The sequence below is a fragment of the Triturus cristatus genome, chromosome 1_2 (assembly GCF_964204655.1).
Source record: "Triturus cristatus chromosome 1_2, aTriCri1.1, whole genome shotgun sequence".
NCBI classification, from domain to species: Eukaryota; Metazoa; Chordata; class Amphibia; order Caudata; family Salamandridae; genus Triturus; species Triturus cristatus.
In genome coordinates this window covers 1,061,871,766-1,061,890,408 of record NC_140580.1, presented here as the reverse complement: position 1 = coordinate 1,061,890,408, position 18,643 = coordinate 1,061,871,766, and positions in this window count along the sequence as shown.

Below are 18,643 nucleotides of genomic sequence, written 5' to 3'. Positions count from 1 at the left end.
TTTTATAGGTACAGAGGGCATATTATAGATAGTGCTTCTCTGTTTGTAAACCCACAGGAGGAACTATGCAACATGACCTATTTTAGGTTAAGACTTTATACTCATAAAACACAGAAATCTAGGAGTAATACTCTATTTTAGCCTCTACAAATGCCTGGATTTCAGCCAATACCTTAAGAAATGGTTAGCAAAATGCAATCCAGGCAAAGCCACAGAGCGACATAAGCACTTACCATTCTAGACAAAATATTACTGCTTCTGAGGTAACCTGGAACAGATTAAAGGCAGTTCCTGATACACATTTTACTCTCATTAGAGGTCCTTCGAGCAGTGAAGCCTGGTCAAGGTATGGGCGTGCCACTCATTGCACATGAAGCCATAATGTCAGGAAGCCTAGAGTGATGCTTTAAGTATGCAAATAAAGAAACTCCAGCTGTTGTTTTAGGTAGAGGACAATCATAGTAAAACACTTCCATCCCCAGGCCATGGGCCCAGAGTATTGTATTGTTCCTCAGATGTATCACGAGTGGGTGAATGGTTTCTTGGGTGTTTGATGAATTGATAGACCAGAAAGTAGGTAATTTTTCTTTGTGTCTCTTTGGGTGGTAATTATGTCCACAATGTGAACGTTTGGACCATGTTTTGTGGGAGTGGTAACTCTTGTATTCATGGTGATGGGTTGGCAATAGCATGAGGCTGTAAAGTCATATAAGGGGTATGGTGTGGCTGGGAATTTCTAGAATTGCCATGGGTTGGTTCAGAGGTGATGTCCAGAAGAAAAGGAGGATGACGCAATGTTTGTTCTGCCAACGTCTTTGGCTATTTTTGTGCTTATGACTAGGACCTGCTAATAGCACCCTATGTTACCAATTAGGTGTTTGGTTTTATTGTAAATGTAAGTGGTAGGGAAAGTGTGAGAAACAGACATTTTCTGTCCACTGAATTAAACTTTAGGATTTGTGAGTCATTAACAAGTGTGGAAAATCCAGACTAGGAGAGTGTGTTGATTTGCTTGTTGCTATTAATTCTGTACATTGTGACAAACATTAATACAGATCATAAAGCTGTCAATCATCCTCAAGCCCAACTTTACAGAACACAAAATTCTATTTTTATACTTTTAGTTGTCACTGAAATACCAGACATTTAGAGTGCACAGTCAAATCTTAGGGATAATTGCCTCGTCTAATACCGAATATTCACTTATTACTGAAAGTTCTTTTGTGTCCTATTCACAATGCTCTTTCCAACAGAAGGCATAACCTACAGTTGCTAAGAGTGTAATTTACAGGCGGAATTCTATATTTCTGATTAACAGAACCAGTAGTTATGCATTTATTTGAGTGTCAATTTTATTTAGGTGTGTGTGTTTCCATAAGTTTAGAAAAGGGGTAGGGAAATAGAGATCTCAGGGAAATGGCTGGGATGTGGCCTTGTGAGAATCAAGAACACTTACAAAGTCTGGGCTTTATTAGTATTTATTACACCACAAAATCCCCTTGCACAAGCATTCACAATGCATTTTGGCACCCAAAATATACTAGTAAAGCTATTCCTAGCATAGATTGCAGCTGGGTCTGATGGCTCAGTTGAGTATTGCACCCACTGCAGGAATCTGTGTTTGATCTTGTAGGCACAGATTGACATTTTTTCATAAAATAAATGCCCTTGGGTAAAAATAATCAATTGCTATTCAATGTACTCAGTGCAAAGATTCCCTTTGGGCTATGTTTTCTAAATAGTCAGGTCAGGTTATGTTAAGTTTATGTCTAGGGGCTCAAATACCACATTTAGCACCAAACCCTCAAATGGAATATGGTGTGAAGAAAAAGAGGAAATGCAAACACAAATGTTCTATATTGCCAAGACAGTAGGTTCCTATTCTGGAGGGTTAAGGTTACTACCAACATACATATTGCCTGAAAACTACAATTGCAGTAAGACGTTAAGGAGTACTTCTTAGGAGTTGTGTGAACCATGGCAACAAAATAAACTCAAAAAACATGGTAGGAATAAGTCTACAAATCCAAGATTTGTATTTTGAATTGGAGCCTGAGCCATAATTTCACAATGCCTCTTTGGAAACATGTATGGCTAGTTAGATATCTCATTTGGTATGAATGCCATACCTCTATGAAGAGTCTTACAGAACACTGATCACGAGTGGAGAAGTGTGGCTCAATGATTAGAGCGGCAGACCCTGATGCAGAGGTCTGGCCTGGGACCAGGGTTCAATTCCCACCTCGGCGGCTCTTGGATTCAATTTCCCTGGACCTGATAATTCTCGCCTCAGTGCCTATTCTAATCAAGGGTCCCACTGTGCAACTCTGGGCAATAGCTTGCTTAATCTCCACAACGGCCCCCACAGCGCTAGGATGCTTGACTTCACCTTGGGGGTGCCCATAAGTGGACATCTCACAGGAAAATCAGGAAGGGTTCCACAGCGGTATGAATACAGCGCTACGAGACCCCTGGGTAGAAGTGCGCTATATAAGGACAAATACATTTACATCAGCACAGAGAGGAGTACATAGCAAGACCTAACACCATTGTTAAAAACATCTTGACTGTGTCCAAGCACCGGCTGTGTCTCCTTCAAATGCACTACAATAGTCCAGGGAACACTGCACAGTCACTTCTTGCTACACCTGAAAAACCACATTCTGCACAAAAAGACATACAAAGATAATCACCTGTCTCTAGCAATATGATCAGTTTCTCACAGTTCCTAGATTCTTCATGAAGAGTGGGAAGCGCTACCATTTTTGTTTTTCATAACAAATACCTCGAACAAGGCACTGTTAGCCACAAGAAGAAAATCAAACTTCTGTTCATGAAACGTTTCCAATTTATGGACTTTAGCCTTGTTGATAGACAGTTGTTAAAATAAAACACAATCTTTCAGGAGACCTAAAAGTCTAACATGCATTTAATGAAAAAATAGCAAGGAGTAAATCAACTAATAAGTTAACAATTGTCATTTCAATCGCCCACAACTTGCACTCCAAAAGCTAGTTGGAGCATGTCATGCTAAAATGGATGTACATTTGAGTGGTTCTTAAACGTTTTTCTCTCAAAACAAGTCTATGGAGCAGAAACCTGCCAGAAACTGTTACTTCAACAAAACTATCTAATGAGCAGGAGGCAGGATCTTCTCACTGAGAAGTCTTTGAAATGAAGAAAATGCTACATAACTATACCACTGAATTCATTGTTTTCCTAAAAACACACTTCTGTCTTCGAAAATTAGAAATAAGCCACTCTTTACCACGAAATGCAGGAAATGTGCAGATGCACTCCCTCAAATAAAATGGCTTCGAAGCCTAGGGGAATCATCATCATCATAGTCTTTATTCGAAAATTTGAGTTCATAAAAGACACATAAAACACAAAACATACAATGACATTAAAAGCACCCTAATAGATGCAAAGACCATAAAGTCCAACAGATCATAAATATTAGGGGAATCATGAAACTCACCATTCATCTTAGGCGTATGAACACTTCAAGTTAATACAAAAATGTTATAGAAATGTTATAATGAAACATATCAGCTCAAGTTGTGTTATACATGTGCAAGAGAGCATTATATAAGGCAACGGGAATGCATGGTTATGTTTTCCGACAGTCATCCAGAAAATGCCACCAGCATCATGAAGCATCGTCACACCTATGGCAGTAAGTGTAGAGAAATGTAAGTAGTAATATTTAAGCAAGCTTGACAAGTGAGCTTGGTTAGTTAATTAATTATATAGTATTGTATTTATGCATAAGTTTATGCGAGTATCCAGTTCCACTGCTGAGTGAACATGTCAATTTGTTGTAAACAGATACATCCACATTCTCTACCTTGTTTGTGTGCCCTAGATGTGTGAAAAAGCGTGCTATGATTAGTAGTAGAGATCACTGTAATGACTATGTTCATTTGGCATTGTAGACTTTGCAGACAATGCAGATCCGTGGACCCTATTGGTTATTGAGAGCCTCCACTATTTCTTTGTCATTCTCCTCCTTCTTTGTCCCCTTTTTGTGTTTTTCTATCTCTAGCTCTGAGTGCTGGTGGACCCCATCTGCAACTACCAGCTTACATTAACCACTGGAACTGGGGAAGTGGCCAGGAAGCACCTTTACCTCACAGCAAGTTCATTTGGCCTGTTGTCTGTGAATGCCTGCTGTTAAAGTCACATTATCCCACCACCCCAAAGTGAAAACACTGAGCCCGCCTAGACCAAGAACCGAAAAGGCATACACAAAATATGTGTGGTCACCTGCCAGTAACAGCATAGGTGCATGGGAGGCTGCTTACCCCACCTCTGGGACCATAGTCTCACCACTGGTGTAACGAAACTTGAGGCCCCCCCCCCCGCAAGGTACGTGAGGCGGCCCCCTCTTGACTCAATCTGGAGCTCTCGGGCCAGAGTACTGTGCTGAGGGGGCCCCTAGAGCTTGGGGGCCTCCCTTCACTGCGGGGGCTGTAGGGGTCTGTGTTATGCCACTTGGTCTCACTGCATCACCTGCACAACTGACAGCCACATCCATGTTCAGTCTGGTGTTGGACATATGCATGAAACAGAGTCAGCTCTATTAGACTTCTGGAAAGACATAGTAAAGTTTTTTGATGAGGGGACTGCAGCATCATTGTTGAGGCAGGATCTGTCTGTGGCCTTTGATACCGTGGGCTGTGGCATTCTTTTGCATCCCTTTTTGTATGGTCACCCTCACACCCTTTTTGCTTCAGTGCTGATGGTTATGACTCCGATAGTGTACTTGAGTCTGCTGCCCCGCCCCCGGTGCCAGTGCTATCTCCCTAAAACTGTTATGTTTAATTGGTTACCCAATTGACAAGAACTTTGCCCCCTTATAAGTCTCTAGTATACGGTACCTGTGGTACCCAGGGCATGGCTGGTAAAGGGGTCCCCAGGGATTGCATCACTGTTTGTGCCACCCCGAGGGACCCAAGTAAACAGCTGTCAAACTGCTCCATTTCGACGCTGGCCTCACCAAGTGTGGCAAAATCAACACACTGCTTTTAATATATGTCAGTCACCCCTAAGGACGGTCTCCTGAGTCCAGGAGGAAAGTGCCAGTTTATATGTCCCTATAGTGGCTTTTACCATTAAAGTACAGCATAAGTGATAGGGGGTCCATAGGAATCCATGTGCTTGCACCCGGGAAAACCAGAGGTTGGCAGCTCCCTTTTGGTACTGCCTAAACCTGTCGTGTCTGGTATCAAATAACGTGCCTTCTCACACCTGACACAAATCACGTGTTGAGGGTGATGTGGCATGTACCCAGGTGGCTACCTTAGATGTTACCCACCGGCCGCCCCAGCTTCTCTGTGCTCTTGCTGGCAGTACGCACTTGCTGCCGCCAAGACAGGATTCTGAACCCCTGCTAGGCAGTGTGATCACTTCCAGGAGTCAGGAACTAAGGCATGGGCAAGAAGGAGGTCACACATCCTTCCTCCCAGGCAGGCTAGTGAAGTGGCAAAGCAGGAGCTTCAAAGGCTGCACCACCTCTAATATGCATCAGGGCTGACTCCCAGGGGAAGATACAGCCGTCCCTCTGCCCAAGGCACATTTGCACCTAAAAGATTTGATCCGCACTCAATAAAGTATAAGAAAACAATTCCATCCAATAATTGTATTTTGTATATTCCTTTATTCTTGTATCCTTTGAGTTACAATTTCTCTCTACCTAGTAGCCAACGCGTTTCGTCCTATTTAAGGACTTCTTCAGGGATACAAACACAAACAATAGCTAATATTAAAATCTTTTTAAAACAAAACTTATTAAATAGTTTAAATTCATATACATGATTAATATAACAATTCAATGTAATTTCATTTTCAACACCTCATAAGTGTACCACACCAGGCACATGACTCTTAGCAACAGTGATAACCCGTGTTCCATTGAAAGTCATAACATATGACAGTATGGGAAACTCATAGAGTAATGTCAAACAGTTAATGGGAAAATTAGAATATAGACAATTTCATAGACACACATTAAAAGCAATACATTTATAAACCATTATAGAAAAACACATTCCATATTCATGTCCATCAATCAGACCAGGGAATCCCTGTATGTCTATATGATATATGTATATATCTCATAATATAGGGAGATCTAATATTAACTATAAATATCCTTATAGTACTTATTTCATATGGGCTACTTCGTCCCGTGACAAAGCACAAGGAGTGTTCTTAGTGCTATGATTTCAACAACTAAAGAATCAACATATTACTAGGAGGTCACATTTATAGCTATCTTATCTGTTGTCTTTCAGGTTGTTTTTGATCTCTTCTTGCTTTCATCCCCTCTCAGACCTCTTTTGTAAATCTTTTACATTTGCACCTAAGCAGGCTGGAAAATAGATAGTCAAGGAGGTGTACACCCCCAGAGGGCTAGCCACACCTCCATGGTGGGCAGCCCTGACTGTACACTGAAAGAAGGGTTCTGCTATTTTTAGAAGTGGCAGAAAAGAGTATTCTGGAAAGAAAAGGTGACCTACACCACCGGATGTGGTCACCTCGGTGACAGATTAGCCGCTGGAGCAGAAAGCGTATTGGCCACTTGCACCCTCATCCTTAACGCACCAAAATCTAAGATTTAAGGGCTACTGATGACACCAGATCCTCAGTTCAACCTGCATTGAAGAGAACAAAAGAAGAGGCCAGTATCTGCATCAACAGGACTTGCACAAAGCAAAAGTGGGTACTCTGCACCTGTACCAATGCTCCATGAGCTAAACTAACTCTCGGTTTCCAGAGAGAGAGGGACCCCTGTGGAAGCCTAAAGCACCCTCAGATTCCCCTGAACTAGTGGCACTAGTCCCCTTCAAACTGCTGGTAAAAGAACTCTCCTGATCCAAAGAATCGCTGGCCATCGGGCCCTCCATGGGATTGCTCAAATTCAGATGTTCTAGTGCATTGTAGGAACTGTAGTACTGCCTTCTACATAGTTAGAGGCAGCTTTCTCATGAGCAATGGATATCGAAACACCTTCTTCCAAGGATTACTGCTGCCAAGGCATGTTGGTCGCTCGACCAGCAACCTACCTTTTCAGCCAACGCTGCAGCTAGAGGAAACTCAATCGGGTCTTCAACCAACATCAGCAGCCACCCCCTTGTTGTGTTTTTGCACTTTGTTCCTCACAGCACAGCGTAAGTATTTAAAACAGCTCTCCCACAGCTCCCATTTAGCAGCAGGGACAGCCAGGACAACTCTGCATCCAGTCTCCACTGGACAGGTAAAATTGAACAGAATGTTGCGGCCTGGTCCTGGAACCCACATCACCTTTACCGTGCAAAGGTACCACGCAAACCAACCTGCAGATGACCGATTCTCACTAGTGGTTTTTACTATTGACCGCAATGTTCAATTTTCACTGTATCATTTTGCACTGATTTTATATTGCTACTAAAATCTATAACTCCGTTTATATGTACGCTATTCTGTTAGTTTTGGTGTGTAAATTAAGATTCAAATACACTTTATTTTTATAAATTGTGTCGGATTTCTGTAGAGTCGTGTCAATTACTTATCGTCCATGTTGGTACGCTGAAGTGCTTAATACATTTTCCTCTGGTAAAGCCTGACTGCTCTTTGCCACACTACCATGAATGAGCTAAGGATTGATAATTGTGAATCCAAGAACCATCTTTGGGGTTTGTGACAGTATTGCATGGTAAAGCCTAACCCGCATCGCCACATAATACTCGACCTTCCTACAATCGTCTGGCATCACTGGCACAGTCTTCAATAGACAATGTCAAATGGTTTTGATCACAGATTGTAGCAGGTAACAATGGGTTCATTCCTTTTAAAGCCCTGCATGCCTAAATATATGGTTCCTCAGAGGCCAGCCATATCCCCGGCATGTTTTAACACTGGCCTGTGTCCAATGTTTGATCTTGCAAATGAACTTCAGGTCTCTAGTCAGTCTTATGCAGCTTTGCATCAGGCTCTCCTATGACTTGAAACTAGGTGAAGACCTCCTACTAGTACTGGACAACATCCACAGAAAATCCAGAGCGGATGGGGGGTAACTGCCTTCAACGCATTCAAGCTAAGACAGAGCTGATAGCTTTTTTGTCAAGAAATTCTCAACACTTTGATCTCAAACTGGAGTCAGTAGCCAAGGTTTCCTGTTTGATTCCAAGCTTGAGTTCCTTAAATAATCCACTAGGCAACTTGCTGCCCCCCTCGAGGGTGCCACACCAATTCACGAAGAGAGAAGGGGCCAAAGGAGATATGTTTGCCTTTGCAAGTCAGTAACCACCCCAATTTGGTAGTCGTAACTGATCAATGGTTTAGAACTAGAGTGCTTTGAGATTTTACAAAATACAAAACACTAATCGATAGCACCAGACATACCTATGGCAACCTCAATGAGTGCAGATATCTCCTCGGGGTTAAATCTGATGCAATATCATTCTTTTATGATCATACGCCTACTTTCTGTTTTAGTGTTTAAGATTGTAGTTGTTTTATAAATAGCTGGTGATTTGTTTAGAATATTTGGTTGTGGCCAAGGTCATTACAAAGTTGTGGTCTTTCTAACCAGGGATGTCTGCCTGCTTATTTTATCTGTTTAATTTATGCAGGTCGTCTGGATCTAATCTGAGTTTTCTGAAGGTAGTGTATTATGGAGCAAATGGTTGTTATTAGCCACAAATAAAACAGTCAAATTGATTCTCTGTTTGACTCATTATCACTGTTTGAACTTCTGTGTCAGCTTGGTGTGTTTGTACCTTGTTATGATGACACTCCTTCTCGTAGCCGAGTAATGCATTCTATATTTTAGGTAGCTCGTTTTAGAGAGGCATGAATTCAGGCTGATCATACTTGGGGGCATATCAGCAAGGCGAGGCGATCAAATTATCGTCGCTTTAGCGTCCGTTTTGGGACAAAAAGCGGCGATAATTTTATCGCCCTATCAGCATGGACACCCTAATGCGTGAATCCATGCCTTAGCGCCTGTTTACTGAACACCCAGCTTTGCATCTCTAATGGGATGCACAGTGGGCGTTCCTTCCTGAAATAACAGGAGAAATGTCGCTAACCGACTAATTATCAAGGGAATCGCTAAGAAGCATAGCGATAAGAAAAGTAGCGCTAACCATGGTTATCACTACTTCCTTATGCCTGCTTTAATTCTGACTTAGCCATGTAATCCAATGGGAGGTGGATTACATGGCTAAGACCACCCTGCCCTATCAGCAAGGTATCGCCGGTCACAGTGCGATTATCGCTGGATTTGCAGCGATAATTACACTGTTTTCCAGCTAACCCTTGCATACCTATCGCTTTGGAGATAAGCGTTGCTGATAGCACGCTATCTCCGTGATAGAAAGCAGCGATAATTATCCTAGCGCTAAGTGCCCTTAGCGATAATTAACGCCGGCCCTTGCTGATATGTCCCTGCGAGAGTTGGGTTAGATCCACTTTCTATTTTGACAGGTGAAATCGGAGCACTTTATGTGCTAAGTTGAGATGGCCTAATTTTTGTGGCTAGTTGAAGGATAGGCTATTTGGGGATGCCACTGGCTTGAAATGCTCAAAATGTATTAAGGGGAGCCCACTAATCGCACTCTAATCTATGCAATTATTCAATACTTTGATTGATGATAAAAACCTGTGAAAAAACTTGTGACAACGTCAACCTCTAATTTTGATCTGGCTAATTCAATAACTATGAACTGACCTCCTGTGGACTTGAGCTATCCTGTGAATCTGTTCCTGAAATGATTAATGTTTGATTAAAAAACCACATTGGCTATGCAACACTTTCTGGTTAATCCTTGAATATAGTCTTTACCGTGATCTAATTTCTTTGGTATTGCTCCAAGCTACTGCTGTCTGCTATTACACAAGGGTTTGCCCTTTTCTAGAACTATACAATGCTGCTGTTGTACCAGCTGCATGGCCGGCATCTAGGAAGTTCATGACTTTCAACTGAAAGGGGGTTGTGGTTCTTGGAGGTCACACACCTTGTGATAAAGAGGGCTTAGAAACTATAGCTTCAGCTCTTTGCAGCCAGCTAGGATTCAGGTTATGCTTTGTCTCTCACCAAGAGCATTATGAGTTTGTTTAGCCTGCTTTTACAGCTGCTGTTGTTTTAGTTGCATTTCAAACTTTGCTATTGGTATTGGTGTAACTGTTGGTAGCGGGGCCCTGCATCGATCTGAAATTGGCCCATATAAGGAAATGCCTCTTATTTGTAAAGCCACCCCTAGGTTTTTTGACTGATGCTGCATGTTTTTCACCCCAGAGAGTGTAATGAGGCCCCTAACCAGACTTCAGTGGCAGTGCCCTGAACCCAAGATATATATGTTACATTTGCTATTTCCAATTGGCATAGGCTAACTTACCTGATGGTCCCTAGTATATGGCACCCACGGTAGCCAGGGGCTATAAGTTAGAGAGTCCCTCCAGGGATTGCAGCCCTAGTTGTGCCACCCTGGGGGTGACAAGAGTAAAACAAGTCTCCCTGTCCTCCATTGCAGATTGGAAGGGCATTATCCAACTGCCAACCCAACTTTGCCTTTTAAAAGTCATGGCAAAGTCCATTGTCACCCTGAAATATGTGTAAGTTACCCCTATGTCAAGCCTACCGAGCTCTTGGCAGGGTGCAGCATATTTCATGGACAGAACATGTATTTGACATGTTCTTACAATAAAACACTAAACTGTTGTTTTTACTGTTGAAAGACTTGGTCGCCCCAGTGACGAGTGCAGGGTGACATGCTGACCACTCAGCTGTGCTAACTCATAAACGGTGTGACCAAAGTTGATACTCCAAGGTATCAAACAACTCATTACGTTAATCCCGACTTCGTTCTGAAGTCAAACTTAATGTAACAGGTTACAGTGTGCAACTATTACAAAGTTGCCACTTTGTTGCCTTCAATCTGCTATGCCCTTAATGTTTGCACCTGGAACTTGAACCTGAGACAGTTTGCAGCTCTCCTTGGGAGACATGCTAATTACTCCCAGGAAAGGAAACAAAAGGGGCCTGCAGTGGAGAGAGGTGTTACCTTTCTCATCCAGGAAGCCACAGGGTTTTGTCTCAAAAGGGGAACTTCACAGCTGAAGCTGCCTTTGAAGGGCACATGGGGAGCACTTGGGAGAAAGGTAGTCTCATTGTTTTGACAGAGTAACTGGCACCTGGTAAGGAGAGGGGAAACCTGTTGTCAAACTGGTTTTCAAGTGGCATGTTTCCCCCGTGGAAGCCACACTTCTGGGTTGGGCTCGGGAGCTCTGGATGCTGAGAGCGGGTTCTGCTATCTTGGAAGTGGGCAGAATGGTGCATTCTGGCATAGCCAGGTTGCACACTTTTCAGAAAGTGGCCATCAGGAGGGAGGGGACATGGTAGCCCATTGGCTACCAACCGCATCCTACCCTGAGGGCATTTTCTGTGCATTTATAGAGCACCTGTGTCACCCAGAACTCAGATCTTTACTGTACTGAAAGAGGGACTGAAGAAGAAATGTTCCCGGCAAAGAGAGGCTGCACCAAGGTGAAATGCACCTGCTGCACCTGGTGACTAGCAAACAAGAGGGACTGTGCATGCTGTGTCCTGCTCAAGGAGAAGTCATCTCCAGAGCCCAGCCAGAGCAACAAGACTCCAAGGGTCAGGCGACTGACCTTCTGATCGCTGAAGTAGCCCACTAAGGGTCAGTGGTAATCCAGATCTAAGCATCGCCACTCCCTGCCGTCATGCAGCACCAGGGACCAGAACCTGATGCTCAGATATTGCATCAGGTCTACTTGATCCAAGAGAGTCATCGGAGTGCAGCTTGGTCGCATAGAAGGTAAGGTACAGTTCAGAGAAGGATTTGGTTCTGACCGTGACACCTGGCTCCTGGAAGTCAGGTAATAACTGGACTTTGGCCAGACAGGAGAGAATCTTCTGAAACATCACAGCCTGTGACTAGGACCCACTCATCACCTTCGTGGACTGGGAAGTCCCAGCAGAAAGACCCCTGTTGACTGTGTTGAATCCACAGCATCTTTGAGCATCCTTCAGCATCCTGTCTCCTCAGCGTCAGGACCACTCAACAGGAATCCATTGGACTGAGGATAAGGCACCTGGAACTGCCTGAAGACTGCTTCTTCTGTGAAAATAACTGTTTCTGAGGGCCTTGCTGGTTCCCCTAACTGGCTCCGTACTGGAGCTGGTTGCCCCAAGTAAGTCTAACTGATCGCATTACAACTTGTCTAACCTTTAACTCAAAAAGTTGCCAAGTGTCAAATTCTTTGAATTTGTCAATGCTTGTTCACGGTTGAATGAAATGCTTTAATTTATAATACCATGTACATTCTATATCTCTGGAACCCTGTGGTGGATCTCTTATTTGTGGTGACTAAAAATGCATACAATTACAGTATATCTTTATAAATTGTTGTTCAATTTCTTTGGTGTCTTGTTGATTTCTTCTCCAATTGTTTTGGTATTCTTTAAATGCTTTACACTTGTTCCTTTGTGTAAGCATTGCTGCTCAGAGTCCTAGCAACCCAGGGTTGAGCTGAAGATTGAACAGTGTTACAATATCCAGTATCTGATAAAACTGGTTAAAAACCCAGAACAAACCAATTTTCAGTCATTTATCTCTCTTATATGTACATAGCAATTTCACTCTGTTAAGAGCTATGTAACAATTCAGTTTTACATCATACAGAGCAGGAGGTTATTGTTCTAGAATGACCGTAAAGCTAATGTATTGTCAATGGTTTAACTTTTAAATACTACACCACCATCATATCATATTTTATTTATTCGTTTATCATGCTGGTTCTGTTTAATGTAACATTTGCCTTTCTTGTGCCATCAAAACAGTTCCAGCTTTTATCCTTACTTCTCACAAAGTTTAAATAAGTTTTCTAGTCAGACTAAATTATGTGAACTGCAAATGGATTTACAAAGTTGTTTGGCACTGACAATGGCATGACATATTCGTCATGTATTTCATCTTCATTTATTATGCGTTTTTTCTATGAAGCACTGCTACATTTTCTATGTGGAATATTTTCAGTATGAGAAGTATGCATTTTAGAATAGGGAGGTACTATGCGCTCCTCAAAGCTAATGTACTGCACCATCTTTGAACTTCCATTATTTGTACAATAGAAGGTAGCATGCAGACATGCTGACAAATAACCATGAATGGTAAACAGCCCTGCTATTGAAATACATACCTTGTTATTACTTCAGATCCTTTTTAAACATAGGTCATTTTTCTTGGCTATGGTACTCTTGCTTTTATTGTCTCTAAAAGCCAAGTATGTTTCTCTAATATCCTGACCCTCCGGCAGAAATTGAATCAAACGTCTCTGCAGGCCCAACCTGGATTTTCAAACCATGACATTATTAACCCTGTTTATCCCAAGACTCACCTTTGTCTCAATATTATTCAGGGTTTATTTAACTCCACTATTGATTTATAAACTGAATAATGATCTGATTTGAGTTGCAAGGCACACTTTATGCCGTAGCATCTCTAGGATTACCCATCATGCACCTGCCGGCAGCACACACTTATTTCGGAGATTGATGCGCCTCTCCCCCAATGTATATTGGAATGGGAGACAGTTCTTCAGTGCCACACAACCTGCCATTTGCATATGTTCTGGTGTCCTTGGCTCGCATGGATTAATAGAGTGATGTCTTCAGATGCAGCTAAAGCTCCATAAGACAGAATTGGGTATTTGCGAGCACCCCTAACACTATTGGACATAAAGTGAGATGTACCGGGTTTCTCAGTACTAGTGGGGGAGTTGTGCATCTTGGAGGTGTAACTTTGGATAGCCAACAACTGACATTACTTTACTGGTGTGAAGGTAAAAGTGTTAGCTGTAAAAAAAATCAATTGACCAGAGTCTGGCATTTACAATTTTTAGGGTGCCAGAATGCACCTCCTATTTAGCCTCATTTACACACAGTTTGACCAATGTGGGGCTCGTAGGAGAGGTTGGATCTCCTCTTCAGGCACTCCAACCGTTGAGACGCCTAGGTGGCAGTAATCAGTGTAGAAGAGTTACCAGATGTAGAAGTACAATATAGGAGGATTGTTATGATACCTCAGCTTCTTGTTTTCAAAGGTCCCTTGGTGCAAACTGCATAACATGGACTGATCCATGAGCTGCTGAGTTTACATTCCTATATGGCCCAGCACCCCATGACCTAAACTACAACTCTCATCCAAGTCAAACTAGAACATCAATGGTACAAGAGGTTCTGTGCTGTGTTCCATGGCTACCTTGGATATATGGTAGTTGGTGTCCAATCAAAACATTTTCCATATGGAGACCAGTTAAGGACAAAACTAGCTTCCCACTTCTCACGATGAGGATCAAAATACGGTCCTCATCGCGAGTTGGACATTTAGAGGCAAGGATATTGGGGGTGGAGGGGGGGCTGTATGTGAAAAATGGCAGGTCAATGTTGGGACCATTAGACTGTGGGCACCAGTTTATTCCCCAAAATCATCTATATCAGGTGAGAACAAGAGTTTTCATTATGATACCTCTAAAATCATAAGAGCTATAACCAGTGCTTAATTTGAGCGGTGGTTTCCGGTGCTCGGCACGGCAATTAATTGTCATCACCAGCGCTTGTGAAAGTCTGCCACAAGGTGGCGCTGTCTCAGATTACCACAACAATAGTCAATTATTATTCATTATACATTAAAAATGACTATTACCTGGCACCCAAACCATTCTCTGGGAGCCTGGAATTGTCTGAATTGTCACACTTGTACTAGGGTGATGGTTAGTAGTTTTGGTTTTACTATCACTGGCAGCACGGCAGGGGCAGTGTGGGGTGCAAGCTGCTGTAGTCTCCTGGTGAGAGCCATTGCACGTATCTAGCACTAGCTGTAATGATGGATAATTGATTACGGAATCAGGACAACCAACTTCAGTCAAAAATACACAATCCCAATGGCAGGGTGTAAAGGAAAAGCCTGTGTGTTTCCAATTGGGTAGAAGGTGCAGGTATTGATGCCCTAAAGGTAGCAGACTAGTTGGGTACTGTGAATGCTCACTCAAGATTATGGCCAAGAAAGCCTTTGTGTAGCTCAGACCCAGGTGATGAACTTGGATTAGTGATCACTCTTTCCAAATTAGCCCAAGGATCACATGGACCCAGGGTGGCCTGATCATTGTAGAAGACCTCCAGGCATATTTTCCATCAGCTAGGCCTTGTGCAACTCTTCCCGGCTGTCTGGGATCAGCTGGATCCTGTCATTGTTGGGTTGTTCATGTCCCAAACCTTTCACCTGTGACAAAAATAAGGGTTCTCCAGCAGTCCAATTGATATCTCCATCTTGAATCTAATACAAAATATAACACTTCAAAAGTTTCTGGACCTGTTAAATCTAGTTAACTGTTATGTGCAGAATCTCCTTGATGTCCAGACAAACCATAAAGTCCTTGGCCTAATATGGTTAGTATTTACCTAACTTTAGAGCCACAAACAGGAAAACGACAGCCTGCAGAGAAGCTTACCGTCTTGCACAGTCATGCTCTTAATGTCTATGTGCAACATTGGCACGCACATGCCTGCAACACACATACACCTCACACATGAGGAGAAGCACCCTAGTTACAGGGAACTGAACTAGCCTTCACATGCGAAAGGCAATATTTTGCCCAAAGGGGTGCAAGCGAAAAGGCCTTCACAACTGGACCATGGCTCTGTTGTCACCAATGCCAGTCACCTTACAGGCTTCTAGGGGAGGGCAGTTGTCACCCTCAGTCAGTTTGGGAGGACACTATGGGCGTATCAACCTTCATGCTAATAGGTGGAGCGCCTCCAGTGGTCGCTTGGATTCTCGTATCCAATGGGAGGGCGACATGGCGCATCATGAAGAATATACAATGCAGTGTGGCACATCCTTGCAAAACCAACGAAGATGTCATGTCTGCCAGTGCCCTTTGTTTCAGCGTCAATTTCATAATTTAGACAACTTGTGAACTATGTAGAGGTAAGGGGGCAGATGTGTTGGTGTTTACCACAACATCAAATCACATGCAAAGCCGCCCACTGCAGTTTCAAGGTTCTATCGAAGCAGCATGCTTCTGGAGAAAAACTCACAACTTCATAGAATAAGGCAAAAATGCGGATGCTGTCTACTGTATTTGGCATTATCATTATTATCTCTCCGTGACACTGTCTTGACAAGGGCAGTCTATATTTAATGGAAAAGAGCTGAATTTGTGATACGCTGTGCCGTTAAAAAGCTGCTAGAGCATGAGAAGAGTCGCCGTGGGCGTGCTTGATGCCTGTCATGTGACTGACCCTCTTCCAACCCTAGGGCCCTTTTGTAGCCCAGTTGGGAATTCTGGGTTCCCATTAGCCTTCAGCTTCTTTGTCTGGAATCTATTGGCTGCCTCCTGCACCCCGACCACTGGCTTAGCCTATCTTTGCTGATCGCTCCCGCCTTTTTTTTTTGGCCATGCTTGCAGCAGTATGGGGGCCATTGGCACCTGGCGAACCACAGCCGGTGATTTTACACAGCACGTCTCTTTCTGCAGGAAGGCAGAGACAACACAGACCCAGTGCAACGACAAGGAAGCTCAACAGTGAAGTTTGAGAGCGAGCCAAGAGTTTTTGTTGGCGCAGTGGTTCTTCCTCATGTCGAAATCTGTGTCTTGCCAGATGGAAACACAAGAATGTCGTAAGAGAGCGCATAACTCAGCCCTGAGGCATTGTAATACCCGCTGCCTCATTTCATAGGACCTGTGCCCCACTACTGTCACCCATAAGCGCATTCTGTCTCATATTTTCTAGAAAAGGAGCTTTTTTTAAGAACAGCAGTTAACAAACCGTGGGCGAGCCCTCTAGGTTGTCTACGCGCCAGCAGCCTGGTGCCAGATTGGTCAATTAAAGTAGCAGAGGATGAGTTATTTATGGTGTTGATACAACATGGAACTGTGGACAAAGAGCAGTAGATCCCTTTACAGAGAGGCTTCTGTAGTACCAGGAACATCTCAAACAAGAGGTGGCGCAAGGTGTGTGGGGTCCAGCAGGAACTGGGCTACTGGCCCAAGGGCACAGCGCAGATTCAGGAGGGACATGTGGCTTTGGACAGTTCTAGATAAGACACCGCAAAGTTGTGTTTTACTTATGCTGATCACACAAATGGAGGCATAGGGATATAACCTAATGTGCTCTGAATAACACAATCTTTTTTAAGCACTAACAGGTCAATGTGGGCTGGAGTCTTCGAATATATTTAGGGTAATCACTTACTATGTAAATATTTTCCATTTACGTTCACAGACTACATTTCTCCAATGTTATGTGGATCACCTGATAGTCTGCCATGGCACTGGCCCCCATAGGCTTACGTTGGGCACCCCTGTATTGTTGATCAAAATCAGCTGCATAGCTCAACACCTTCAATGTACTAGTTATTGTTTTGTGAAGAATTATTGAGTAATATTTGAGAAGAGCCAACTCCGAATGTAAGAATCCACTGTTCATATGATGCAATGTTAACCATTGTACAGAAGTCCTACCTACACCCGCTGCTCAGTCAAAGCTGGGGATGCCAAGGCCAACTGATAATTGAATAGGCTCTTCCTGTTCTGATGTCAAAATCGTTTTAATGCCAGAATAGATGGAAGAAAGGCGAGGCCAAATGATCGCCCTACAGTAGTGGTTCTCAGTGTGTGGCTAATGAGGAACATGTTGCTCACTGTACCATACAGTCCATTTTTGGGATGAAAATTGAGACTGCAGAAGTTCGGAGTCAGAAGTGCACCATATCAAAAGATGAAAGTAGTGCAGTATGGTGTCTTTATGATTCGAAGTCCAACCCTAATGTAACAAGCTGTGCCAAAACCAATAGGTCTGATTTTGATAAGCGTGCATAGGTAATATGTGCCCTAAAAATTTGCTAACATAAATAAAGTTGAACAGGACCACCAAGCTCGCCAGCCCTGGCAATGTAGTGCGCTCCTTTTCTTTCCTTTTTTCCATCTTTTTCTTTTTCCTTTATGTTCTTTTTCATCTTTACTTCTGTATTTTCTTCTTTCTTTGCTTATCTACTTCTTTCTTTCATCTTTAAAACTTTCGACTTTTTTCATTATTTCTTTAAATAATCGTTACGTTCCTCCTATCATCTTTTTGTTCAAGTGTTCTTAATTCCTATATCTTTCATCAGCTCGTCTTTCATTCTTCCTGCTTTCATTCTTTCTCTGTTTTTCCTTCCTTCCTTCTATCTTTTCTCTTATCCTTTCTTTACCTCTTTTCCCATTTCTCGTTCATTCTTTCTACACTCTTTCTTACATAGCTCCATCATTTTTTCATCTTGGTACTTACTCCTTTTATTCTTCTTTGTCCTGATTCCTTTCACTCTCTTTCACCTTTCCTTCTTAGTATTCTTTCATTCCTTTTTTCATCTTTTGTTTTTCCAATCCTTTATTTAATTGTTTCTTTCTTCCTCTCACTCTTACTCACTGCATTTGCCCCCTCTCTTCTTTTCGTTTCTCAATTTCTTTGGTTTTCTATATGTCATAGGGTGTGGCTTCTTTGGTATCCCGCAACCACCTACCTTCTGCTCCTTAATGCTGTTCTCTTTCAGTGACATTTGTTATCTTCTGTTTGGAGATCTGCATCTCT